This window comes from Panthera tigris, chromosome A1 (assembly GCF_018350195.1).
Source record: "Panthera tigris isolate Pti1 chromosome A1, P.tigris_Pti1_mat1.1, whole genome shotgun sequence".
Taxonomy (NCBI): Eukaryota; Metazoa; Chordata; class Mammalia; order Carnivora; family Felidae; genus Panthera; species Panthera tigris.
In genome coordinates this window covers 30414962-30426773 of record NC_056660.1, presented here as the reverse complement: position 1 = coordinate 30426773, position 11812 = coordinate 30414962, and positions in this window count along the sequence as shown.

Here is an 11812-nt window from a genome sequence, read left to right as displayed (position 1 = left end):
GGAGTGTATGTGAACTGGTGCTGACACTTTGGAAAATACTTTGGCAGCTACTGTCTGACCCCACATTTGCATTCCTAGATACATACTCAATATACTTGAAAACATATGCCCGTACAGAACTTATGCACGGATGTCGATAGCAGCATTATTCAAAATCACTCAAGAGTAGAAAATCAAATGCCTATGAATGGAGGAGTGGATAAACAAATTGCGATATATAATATGCATACAATGCATATTATATGCAGATTATATGCATTGTATGCATATTATCTGACCCTAAAAAATAAAGAAGTATAAATACACGCTATAAGCATGTATGAATCTCAGAAACATTATGCTAAGTGAAAGAAGCCAGCTATAAAAGGTCACATAGTGTATGAATCTATTCGTATGAAATGTCCAGAATGAGCACATTTTTAAAGACAGGTAGATTAGCTATTGTTGGATATGTCAGTTGGGAGGAACGAGGAGTTTTCTTTCTGTGGTGATGAAAATATTCTGGAGCTATATGGTTGTGACTTTGCACAACATTGTGAATACAATAAAACCACTGAATTGTACACGTTAAGATGGTGAATTTTATGATATGTGTATTAAATTACAATAGAAGAAAGAAAAAAAACATTCAACCACTTTAAGATGTGCAATTTGATGTTCGTTTTATTGCTGGGTAGCATTCCATTGTATGAATATATCACAATTTGTCCATTCACTCCTTGATGAGCGTTTAAATTATTTTCAGCTTTTGGCAACTATCTATGATGTCGCTATAAATACACGTGCAAGTCTGTGTGTATGCAGGTTTCACTTTCTCGAGTAAATATCAAGAAACACAATTTTTGGATCATACAGGAATTGTATATTGCACTTATAAAAACCCATCAAATAATTTCAGAAGTGATTGAACTATTCTGCTTCCTTACCATCAAAATGTGGCATTACTGTTCTAATTCCGTGTCAACAATTGGAATCATCAGACTTTTAAATTCCAGCTGTTCTAGTGAGTGTGCAGCACTATCTTATTGTGATTTCAATGCGCATCCATGGTTATGGTCTCAGTTTGGACTACTCTAACAACTACTATATACTCAGTAGCTTCAACAACAAATATCTATTTCTCACAGTTCTGGGCAAGTCTCAGGTAAAAGTACCAGCCTATTTAATGTCTGGTGTAAGAGTCCTGTTCCTGGTTTGCAAACCGTTGCTTTCTAGCTGTGTCCTCAAATGGCAGAGAAAGCGACGGTCTCCCTCATATCTCTTCCTACAAGTGCACTAATCCTGCCCACGAGGGCTCTGTCCCTTTGTAACCTAACAGCCTTCCGAAGACCCCACTTTCGAAAACCATCACCTTTGGGATTAGGACTTCAGCACACGTATTTCCAGAAGACACATTCAAGGTGGTGAGAGCACTAATAATATTGAACATGATGCAATAATACTTTTTATTCATATATTTTGATAAACTGTCTAAACCATCTGCCATTTTCTTTTTAGTTAGGTTATTTGCATTCTTCTAAATAAGATGAAAGAGTAGTTTATGTATCCTCTGGATGGATATATGTGTATATATACATATACACATACATATATGTATATAAACATATACATATATGTATGTGCATATGTATATATATACACGTATATGTGTATATGCGTATATGTATACATTTATATATATTTATATGTATACATATATATTAATGTTTATTTACCTTTGGGAGAGAGAGAGAGACAGAGTGCGAGCAGGGGAGGGGCAGAGAGAAAGGGACACAAAATCCAAAGCAGGCTCCAGGCTCCGAGCTTTCAGCACAGAACCCCGCGCAGGGCTCAAACTCACAAACTGTGAGATCAGGACCTGAGCCAAAGTCGGAGGCTTAACCGATGACTGAGCCACCCAGGTACCCCTGGATATGTCTCTTTCTGATATGTTTTGCTAAATATTCTCCCTGTCTGTGGTTTGAATTGTCTTTTTATTAACTGTGTTTTTTGAATATGAAAAGTATTTAATTCAAATAAAATTCAATTAATCCATTTTTTCTTTCATGTTTGGTTTGTCCTCTTTCTAGAGAAATCTTTGCCTACAAGTTATATAATTGTATCTCTCTCATTTAAGTCTATGACCCACTTTGAATTAGTATTTTTATATGTACTAGTAAGAATCAAGCTTCACTGACACACTATCAGCTGAAAGTATGTGTGGGTCTATTTCCTGATTATCTGTTTCACTGAACAATGTATCAAATCTTACACCAAAGCTTTGTGGTCTTACTATAGATGTATATCAAGTCTTGAAACCAGGTAATATACGTTCTCCGATATTTTGTTTTTCAGTGTTGATTTTGGTATTTTAGGTTCTTTGCATTTATACTTGAATTTTATAATAACTTTGTCAATTTTTATAAAAATGCCTATTGAGATTTTGAGACTGCATTGACTCTACAGATCAACTGAGACAGTCATGACAACTTATCCAAAGTGAGTCATCCTGTATTGCATTTTCTTTCAGCGATTATTCAGTATATTTACCTTGCAATTTTTTTGGTAAAATTTATCCTTATGTATTTAATATTTTGTTATTGTAAATGGCATTTTTAATTTATTTGCTTGTTGACAATAACAATTTTTGAATACTGATCTGATTCCTACCACCTCGCTAAACATATTTATAATTTCTATTACTCTTTGTTATATTTTATAGTATTTCTGAAGATTTGTCTCTATCATTTGTCAGCAGAGATTTTCTTTTTCCTGTTCCATCTATGTATCTCTTTTTCTTTCCTTATTGCACGGACTAGAACTTCCAGTACAATGTTAATTGGAAATACAGAGATCAGCTATCCTGTGTTGGTCCTGAATTTCAGTGGATGCATTTAGTCTTCCACTGTTAAATGTGACATCAGCTGTGGGGTTTTCATAGCTACACTTCATTAGCTTCAGGAAGTTCCCTTCTCAGGTAAGTTCGCTGGAGATTTTTATCATGGGTTGCTGTTGAATTGTGTAGGTTTCTCCACTGCTACTGAGATGGTTGTACATATCGTTTTTTGTTTTTTGTTTTTTTTTTTATACTGTGTGTATTAGGAATTACAGTGATTGACGATGGAATGTTAAACTGCCTTTGTGTTTCTGGAATGAAGTTCATTTGGTTGTGGTATCTTATCCATTTGGTTAATCGCGAGATTCAATTTGCTAGAACTGTAAATGAATCTTGTCTATGTTTATATTGTATTTGTGTGTATTTTCCTTTCCTTGTAACAGATCTCTCTGATCTCTGATTTTGTGTGCTGACCCTATGAAATGTGTGAGTACACATGTCTTTCTCTTCTAATTTTTTGGATGAGTTCATGTATAAATGGTATTGTTTCTTCTTTAAATATATGCTAGAAGTCACTAAAGCTGTGTTTTTGTGCTTGGTTATTAAAAATGACTTCAGTTCATCTTAAAGCTACATGGCTACTCGTGTTACCTATTCATTCTAGAGTGAGCATTTAAAGTTTGCACATTCAAAAGTTTTTAGTTATTGGCAAGTTTTTCACAATGCTTCCACACATACTTTTTATTTATTTTGAGAGACAGAGTGAGTGTGAGTGAGCAGGGTGCTGGGGTGGGGGGGTAGGGGGGTGGGTAGGGGGAGGGTCAGGGTGGCCAGAGAGAGAGAATCCCAAGCAGGCTCCATGCTGTCAGCTGCATCTCACATAGCAGAGATCGTGACCTGAGCCAAAATCAAGAGTCAGACACTTAACTGACTGAGCCACCCAGTCGCCCCTCGTTATTTTATTTTTAATGGATGTAGGTTCCGTACTGGTCATCCCTATTTCATTCCTAACGTCCTGACATTAGTCACCTGTGCTCTCTCTCATATCTTTTTCTTGTTAAGTCTGTTCGGAAGTTTTTTTAAATTCTACTGATCTTTTCACGTAACAGGATGTTATTTGCTGTTTTATTTTGTTCTGCTTTAATCTACAGTATTTCCTTTCCTTTGTTTCATTTGGATTTTATTTGCTTTTCTATTTTTTTATTTTCTATTCCTAGAAATTAATACTGTATTGTGTAACTTGGTTCCATATGTTCTAAAGATAATTTGTGAAAAAAATAATGTATATACTACAGCTGTTGGGTACAGTTGAGTATAGCAGTTAAGGCCACTCAGATTTTCTGCAGGCTTATTATTTTTATTTGTGAATTACTGAGTGAAATATGTTCAAATCTCCAAAACTGACTTAAAATTTGCCCATTTCTCCCTTATTTACCAAGAGTTTTTGTTTTATATATTTTGAAACTGTTAATCATGTGAATAAATATTTACAACTGTTTTGTATTTTGGTGTATTGTCTCTCATCAGGATACGGCTCTGTGCAGTGCTATTTTTCAATCATCAAATGTTTTCTGACCCTTCTCTGATCTTTAGATGTGTCTCACACACATGAGTAGTGAAGCCCAACTACTCACTTGTAGTTTAGCTGTCAGTCATGGATTTGGGGCAGCTTCTGCATTGAATTTAGATCTCATTCCTTCTTCAGGTCTCCTGCTGCCTTGATTTCACTTCAATTTCCAGAAGCTACCACTGCCCTGTTTTTTGCACTTTGTAACTGTAGCTGGTAAGATTGTAGCTTTTCTGAATACCCTGTTTGGTAAGGTATACCCATGAAGCTTAGCCAGCATTCAGCCAGCAATTGCACCTTCCCATCAGAAAGTCACAATTCTCCTTTTCTTATGTTGCAGTATTTTGGAATTAAATTCCTCTGGCTCTACGTCCCTTCTTGATGTTTTTCATCCTTCAAATGACTCTTTTTATTATTCTACTGTTTTTAATAAGTCGTATCTATATTGGATTCTTGTAACTATTTAACTGTTGTTTTATTAAAGTAAAGTCTCCCCTAGTCAAGTTTTGAGGGAATCATAGGTTCCCTTAATATAGTTCTAGCGTTGGAAAAGGGCTGTGGCAAAATGCAAGGGTGGGGAAGTTGCTGCCGGAAAGGGTTACAGAGTAATTGATATGATCCTTGGAATCATGCACATATTACAACTTTGCAACAAAGTATCTTCTCTCCAAAACACCACTTGGGAAAATGAACATGAACTGAATAGCAACTCTAGTCCTGCATCATAGGAGAAGAGACCACCCTATTTCTTGACTAATGGTTGTTGATTGGGGTTGGCAGTATATTGGAGGGTGCCATGCAATTCTTCAAATGGTCCTTTTTGTCCAAACACTGACATTCTAATTATCAGAGTGTCTAGTTTTGCCAAAAAAGCAAAAGCACTAATTAAAAACACCTGGTATGTCAGCAAATTTGGATTAGGCACAGAAACTGACCGTAAGTACAAAAGGGCTTCACTGCGGAGTTTATATATAAATTTTGTCCTTGTCTGTGTTTCCTTCAAGCATGCCTGGCAACATGGAATTGGAATCCCCCGATCAGGTATGCAGTGTGAGTTCTAAGAGCTACAGGGTATCCTGAGCTGTCTCACTTCTGTACATCACAGACTCTCAGATTTAGATCCCAAGCAGAAGAATTCTCATTGGCCCTCTTGCTATTTCCTATCTAATTCTGCAAATTTTTTTTTTCTAATGTTGCTTGCTGTCTCATACTCCTATTATTTCAGTTTGAGTTAAAGTTTCTAAAGTTGCAAGGTTAAAAAATATCCACTCACAGAACTCAGTTGAAAAGGGAAGGACAATCCTACCTTCTAGGTGTCACGGCAAGAAACCAGAAAGGTAGGTAGTTAGACTAGGTATCTTGTGGATACCTAATCTCTGAGTTTCTCACTCATCCTAAGGCATTCCATTTATTTTCTCCATTACTTCTTTTTCCAAGTATGATCTGTCTGCGTTAGTCTTCTAAAAAGCAAGAGTATCTTAGGATAAATTCTCTATGGCATAGATTTTTTTGGAGAAACTCTTAAGAATCTAACTCTAAATTAGACCAAATAATATGGAAGGCGGGGGAGCCTCTTCTAATAATCTGAGCAGAGATGATGTTTGTCTTGACAGAGAAGTGGGCTAACAAGTCTGGCCATTCACATCAAAAATAATAAATGGCAAAAAATAAAAAAAGAGAGAGAGAGAGAAAGAAATGGTAACAGCCCCAGGAATAGGGAATTGCTTTGAAAGAAAACATTGATATTTTCTTATTGAGATCATGATTACAAATATCTTTTCAATAATTCTAATTGTATGGGGTGCCTGGGTGGCTCAGTCGGTTAAGCGTGCGACTTCGGCTCAGGTCGTGATCTCGCAGTCTGTGAGCTCGAGCCCCGCATCGGGCTCTGTGCGGACAGCTCAGAGCCTGGAGCCTGTTTCAGATTCTGTGTCTCCCTCTCTCTGACCCTCCCCCGTTCATGCTCTGTCTCTCTCTGTCTCAAAAATAAATAAACGTTAAAAAAAAAAGCATTCAATAATTCTAATTGTAAAATTGTCCTAAAATATAAAATAACTCCATTTCATTGTTTTCAATTTACTTTTCTACTCCTTCCTTTATAGTTGTATATACCATGCTCTATCTATTGTGTAGTACTTTGTAAAACAAAGGCACATTATATAAATGTGAGAAGTCATTATCATGTACTTACTATGCAAGACTGTACAATGCCCAGAGCAGTAAAGGGAAGGGAATTCTCTGAACAGAGCAATTTTTTGCATGTTGCCGATACATTTCTCAAATCACAATCATTTCCATGGTAACAGTCTGTGATATTGAAAAGACAGCCGCTGTCTTCTAAGATCCAGCAGAAAAATAATTTTGTCTCTGAATGCAAAAGCTTCTTAGTCAATCACAAATATTGTCAATAATTAGCAATAACAGCAAGGGGAATTCAATTACAGGCAAAGCAAATTGCTTTTTATTTAAATGTTCTCTTTTTAATGCATCCCAGTGTGAAAGTCCCTCTTTAAATTAGTGAAAGCATGTGTAATCTCAATACCTCCACTGGGGGTTATAGGAATATATGGAGTCTCGCTCTTTTGTTGAGTGTTTAGAGGCTTAGGACAAAATTACACTGCTGTTGCTACTTTGCAATGATAGATATCGATAGCAATTTAGATAATTAAGTGTATTTCGGCTCTATTTCAATTTTCTCTAGTTGTAAAGTTCTTGTCTGCTAGCTTAATATATTCATGTTTATGTAAATTTAAATACAATCATAACCATTCTATAGCCATTATCAAAACAGGTTGGGCCATCTTCATTTCATTCTCTGATGCTTTTTAACCTTATAGAAAGGCCCAACAAATGTTCTACTAGAAAAGAACAATGAGGACTCATCTAACCTCGGTTCCTGGCAGTTGGGTTTAATTTTTGCAGTAGGTTTCATTTTAGCCAATAGTAGAAATGTGAAAAATTTATGAACAGGAACCATGGCATCTGGAGGAAGAACCTGAGATGTCTACCCTTCAGTAACTTCATTAAAGAGACAAGAATAAAAGAATGCAATTTTGGCATCCTGGGGAAATTTGCCTCGAGGTCAAAGTTTGTCAACTATTTAGGACTCTTGATTATACATCCCTTTGCTTTTCCTCTCTAAAAAGGTGTCATATTCCTAAAAATGACTATTCTGCTCACTGAATTGTCACATGGCACAAAAGCATGGGATATGCAAATCAGAGCATTAGTAGGACTGAGAAATTTAAAGTATGGGAAAATATAAACTCTAAGTAAGTTTCTCTTCTGAGGGGTAAACACCAGAATTATCATCTCTTCCATTTCAGGGTAACATATTTCCAGTTGATTCATCTATACAAATACTAGAAATTCGTTTGTGGTCATAATGCAGGCAATCTTAGTGATGTTAACTGTAAGTGCCTAGGTGATTTTTGTGTATTTGGCCTTTTTTTGGTTTTTGCCTTATATGTTGTGCCCATCTCAACAATTAAAACTCTATCAGGGCTAGAAACTGTTGCTGACAAATAATCCATTACCTAATTTAGAGTACACAGCATAGAGCAAAAGAATGAAGGTCACAGATTAAAGATGGCTGAAAATACTTGGACTCTCCTCCCATTGAGCCAATCCCTCTTGGCTTGGATCTGGGCTGAAATTTGTGACTTACTCAATAAAACACTACAGAAGGAATGTTCTGGGATTTATGAAGCTAAATCAAAAGAAGTCTTGCAGCTTTTGCCCAAGTCTTTTGCAACGAACTCTTGGGGAGTCCTGAGCTTCCAAGTAAGAAGTTATTTACCTTGAAAGCACAGCACTAGAAGAGGACCATTGCTGAGACCTTCGGGTGCCTGGCCAGCTGAGCCTGGCCTTCAGAGTGCATTCCTGCCAAGATCTCATATATATCTGAGTGCAGCCATCCTAGACCCTCCACAAATCAGTTCATCCACCAGATGAATACAATCAAGTTACCCTGGCTGGTGCCATGTAGAGTAGAAAACCCCGACGGCAGACTCCTGAACTCATTCTTGACCACAAAATCTGGAGACATGATAAAATGGCTGATATTCCAAGGGTCTAAGTTTTGGGATAGTTGGTTATGCATCAATAGGTAAACCAAAATAAGAAAACAATGTGTCCATGTTTTGGTTTGTTTGTTTAATTTTTTTTAGAGACTGCAAAAATTTTGTCCTATTGTTCAGCTATAAATCTGTTTTTGCCAATTTATCTCTACTAATAAATATAAATGTAAATTTCATCCATCTAAGGACTACCCACCATTTTTTCCCTCTTCAGCACAATCCTTACCATTGACATTCTTTATTTTCTTTCTTTTCATTCTAAAACTCATAATCAGATAAAGTAATAATGACCTTTTCTCAGGCAAATGAAAGTGTTTTGAAATGACATATATATCCTGTACTATGTATCTTCGAAAGTCATGTAAAATACTACATTTACATACTATACTGTTATAAATTTATTTGTTAAGAGTCGATAATAAACTTGTTTATACATGTTTTACTGAGGTATAATTGAGATATAACATTCTACTCGTCTCAGTTATACAACATAATAATTGGATAGTTGTCTACACTGAAAAATGATCACCACAAGAAGTCTAATAACCATCGGTCACCATACAGAGGTACATACACTTTTTTTTTCTTATAAGAACTTTTAGGGTTTACTCTCTTAGCAACATCTAAGTTTATGCTTAAAATTTAGACAATAATATACCACAATATTATTGGCTGTACTCACCATGCTATACCTCACATCCCATGGCTTGTTTTATATTTGGAACTTTGTACCTCTTTGTACCTGCTTCACCCATTTTGCCCACCCTCCAAAACATCCCCCTCTAGCGGCCAGCATTCAGTTTTCAGTATCTATGATTCATGTCGTGCTCGACCCGTTTTGTTTTTCAGATTCCACACGGAAGAAATAACACAGTGTTTGTTTGTTCTGTATGACTTATCTCACCCCGCATAATACGCCCTAGGTCCATCTGTACTGTCGCAAATGGCAAGATTTCTATTTTGTGGCTTAATCGTATCCCTCACGTGCATGGGTGTACCACATCTTCTTTATCTACTCATCTGTCAATGGACACTTAGGGTGCTTCCAAGCGGCAATGAACATGGGGCTATGTATAATTTTCAAATCAGCGTTTTTGTTTACTTGGGTTAAGTTCCTAGTAGTAGAATTACTGGATCATGATAGCTCTATGTTCAATATCTTGAGAAACCTCCATGCTGTCTTCCAAAGCGGCTGCACGAATTTACCTCCCTGCCAACGTTATGCAAAGGTCCCCTTCTCTCCATTTCCTCGCCAAAACTTGCTTTTTTCTCATCTTTCTAATGATAGCCATTCTAACAGGCAACAACCCGTTGAGGTTTTGATTTGCATTCCCCTGATGATTAGCAATGTTGAGCACCTTTGCATGTGCCTGTTGGCCATATGTGTAGGTCTTCTATGGAAAAATGTCCATTCAGATCCTCTGCTCACGCAGTATTATTATGTGTGTTTTTTGTTTGTTTTGCTATTGAGTTGTAGGAGCTCTTCATATATTTTCGATACTAAATTGGATATATGATTCACAAACCCTTTCTCCCATTCAGTGGGTGGCTTTTTCATTTTCTTGCTGGCTTCCTTTCCTGGGCAGAAACTTTTTTGGTTTGATGGGGTCCCACCAGGGGTTAATTTTGCTTTTGTTGTGTTTGCTTTTGTTGTCAGATCCAAGAAAGCATCTCCAAGACCAATGGCAAGGAGCTTATTGCCTATGTTTTCTTCTAGGAGTTTTATGGTTTCAGGTCTCACGTGCAAGGCTTCAATCCACTTTGAGTTAATTTGTGTGTGTGGTGTAAGAAAAAAAAAATCTGAGAGGCACAGGGAATTCAGAACTGCTCTCAAGAGGGTTAGGAAATAAGAGTACGTACACAAAAAGCAAACACAAGCAGAAGATATTCAACATCATCTACGCCTTCCTACGAGATGAGCAGTTCCTCCCAGGGAAGATATATACATCCTATCTAAAGACACGGAATCCACCATTCCCTGTAAAAAACAGTGAGATGAACATAGTCATAAAACACAAGGAATCCTTTTTAAGCTCATGACAGGATAAAATTATAGTGGTGCATATGGATAGGTCTCTGAGGCAGCCAGAATGAAGGGAAGAAAAAAACCACAGAACTCGAAGCCAATCAAATCCATGTTGGTCACCCTGTTTCTCTACTTGCTCAAGTTTCAGCAAATTACTTGGTTTTTTGCAGATTTAATATTATGAACTCCCAACGAAAAGAACATCTCGTGCATTAATTAATTACCTAATATCTGCCTGAGATATAACAGATAGGCACCCAAGAAACGTTAGTTACTTTTTCTTTCATTTTAAGGGGTCTAGGGACTATCTCCAACCGTTCAAACGTAGAAGTAAACTATTTTTCCTTTACCTGGAGAAGTTAAATTGAAAACTGTCTCTAACTATTCGAGCCACATTCAATTCTCTTTTTCTGCTTATTCATGTGTAAAAGAAGGAAAATTAAAAACAACAGCACATACCTGCTATGCATTTCTACCTTTCAGTCTTAGTAGGAGTATGGTTAATGTTTCATCTCTTTTTTTTTTAATTGAAGATTATAACTTTGGAAAATAGAAAATATGCTAAGTAATTCTATCCATCCATCTGTCTAAATATGAAATCAAAGATTCCAGAAAGGAGCCTTTATTAAATAACAGGAATGAAGAAGACAATTTTCAGGCAGTAGAATACTTAGAAATAGTGTAAAATACTACAGACTTCAATAGCTATAATTTAGAAATAAGCATCACGGAAGTATTTCCAAATAATTCTTAGATTAAGCACAATGAAATGGCAACAATGTTTCTGGCCTTGGTAACTGAATTCCATTGAGTAATAATCAGAGCTAATATTGATGAGCCATTTATAAACATGGTTACTCTTAAAATCATTACTCATTTTTTCATTTTTTTACATTAATTCTCAAAGCAACACTAGGAAGCAGGTACTATTTCCATTTGTCAAATGAGGAAATTAATGTCACTCAGGATTCAGCAACCTCTCCACGCCTTATAACTAATGCAAGGTAGAGATACAAGTGAACTTAAAAATCTCACATGAGGAAGTAAAAAATGCCCTACAGGTAATTAGCTCTCTTTGCCGAAATGGAGTAAAATGCAGTAGATGCTCTAAAAGAATCAGACGCCAAGGAACCAGCAGGAAAGCAGCTCTCTGGTCAAGCACACACTTGAAGTTTACTGTGAATTTACTTGATTCTCCCATCCCATTTCTGCAGTTGTGGGTCTGAGTTCTGCTGAAGTGATACACAAAATCTAGTCTTCCAGATGCTTTGTAGAGTTAATACTAATGCAATCCAGCAACACCATAGCATTTGTTAATTGCCTGT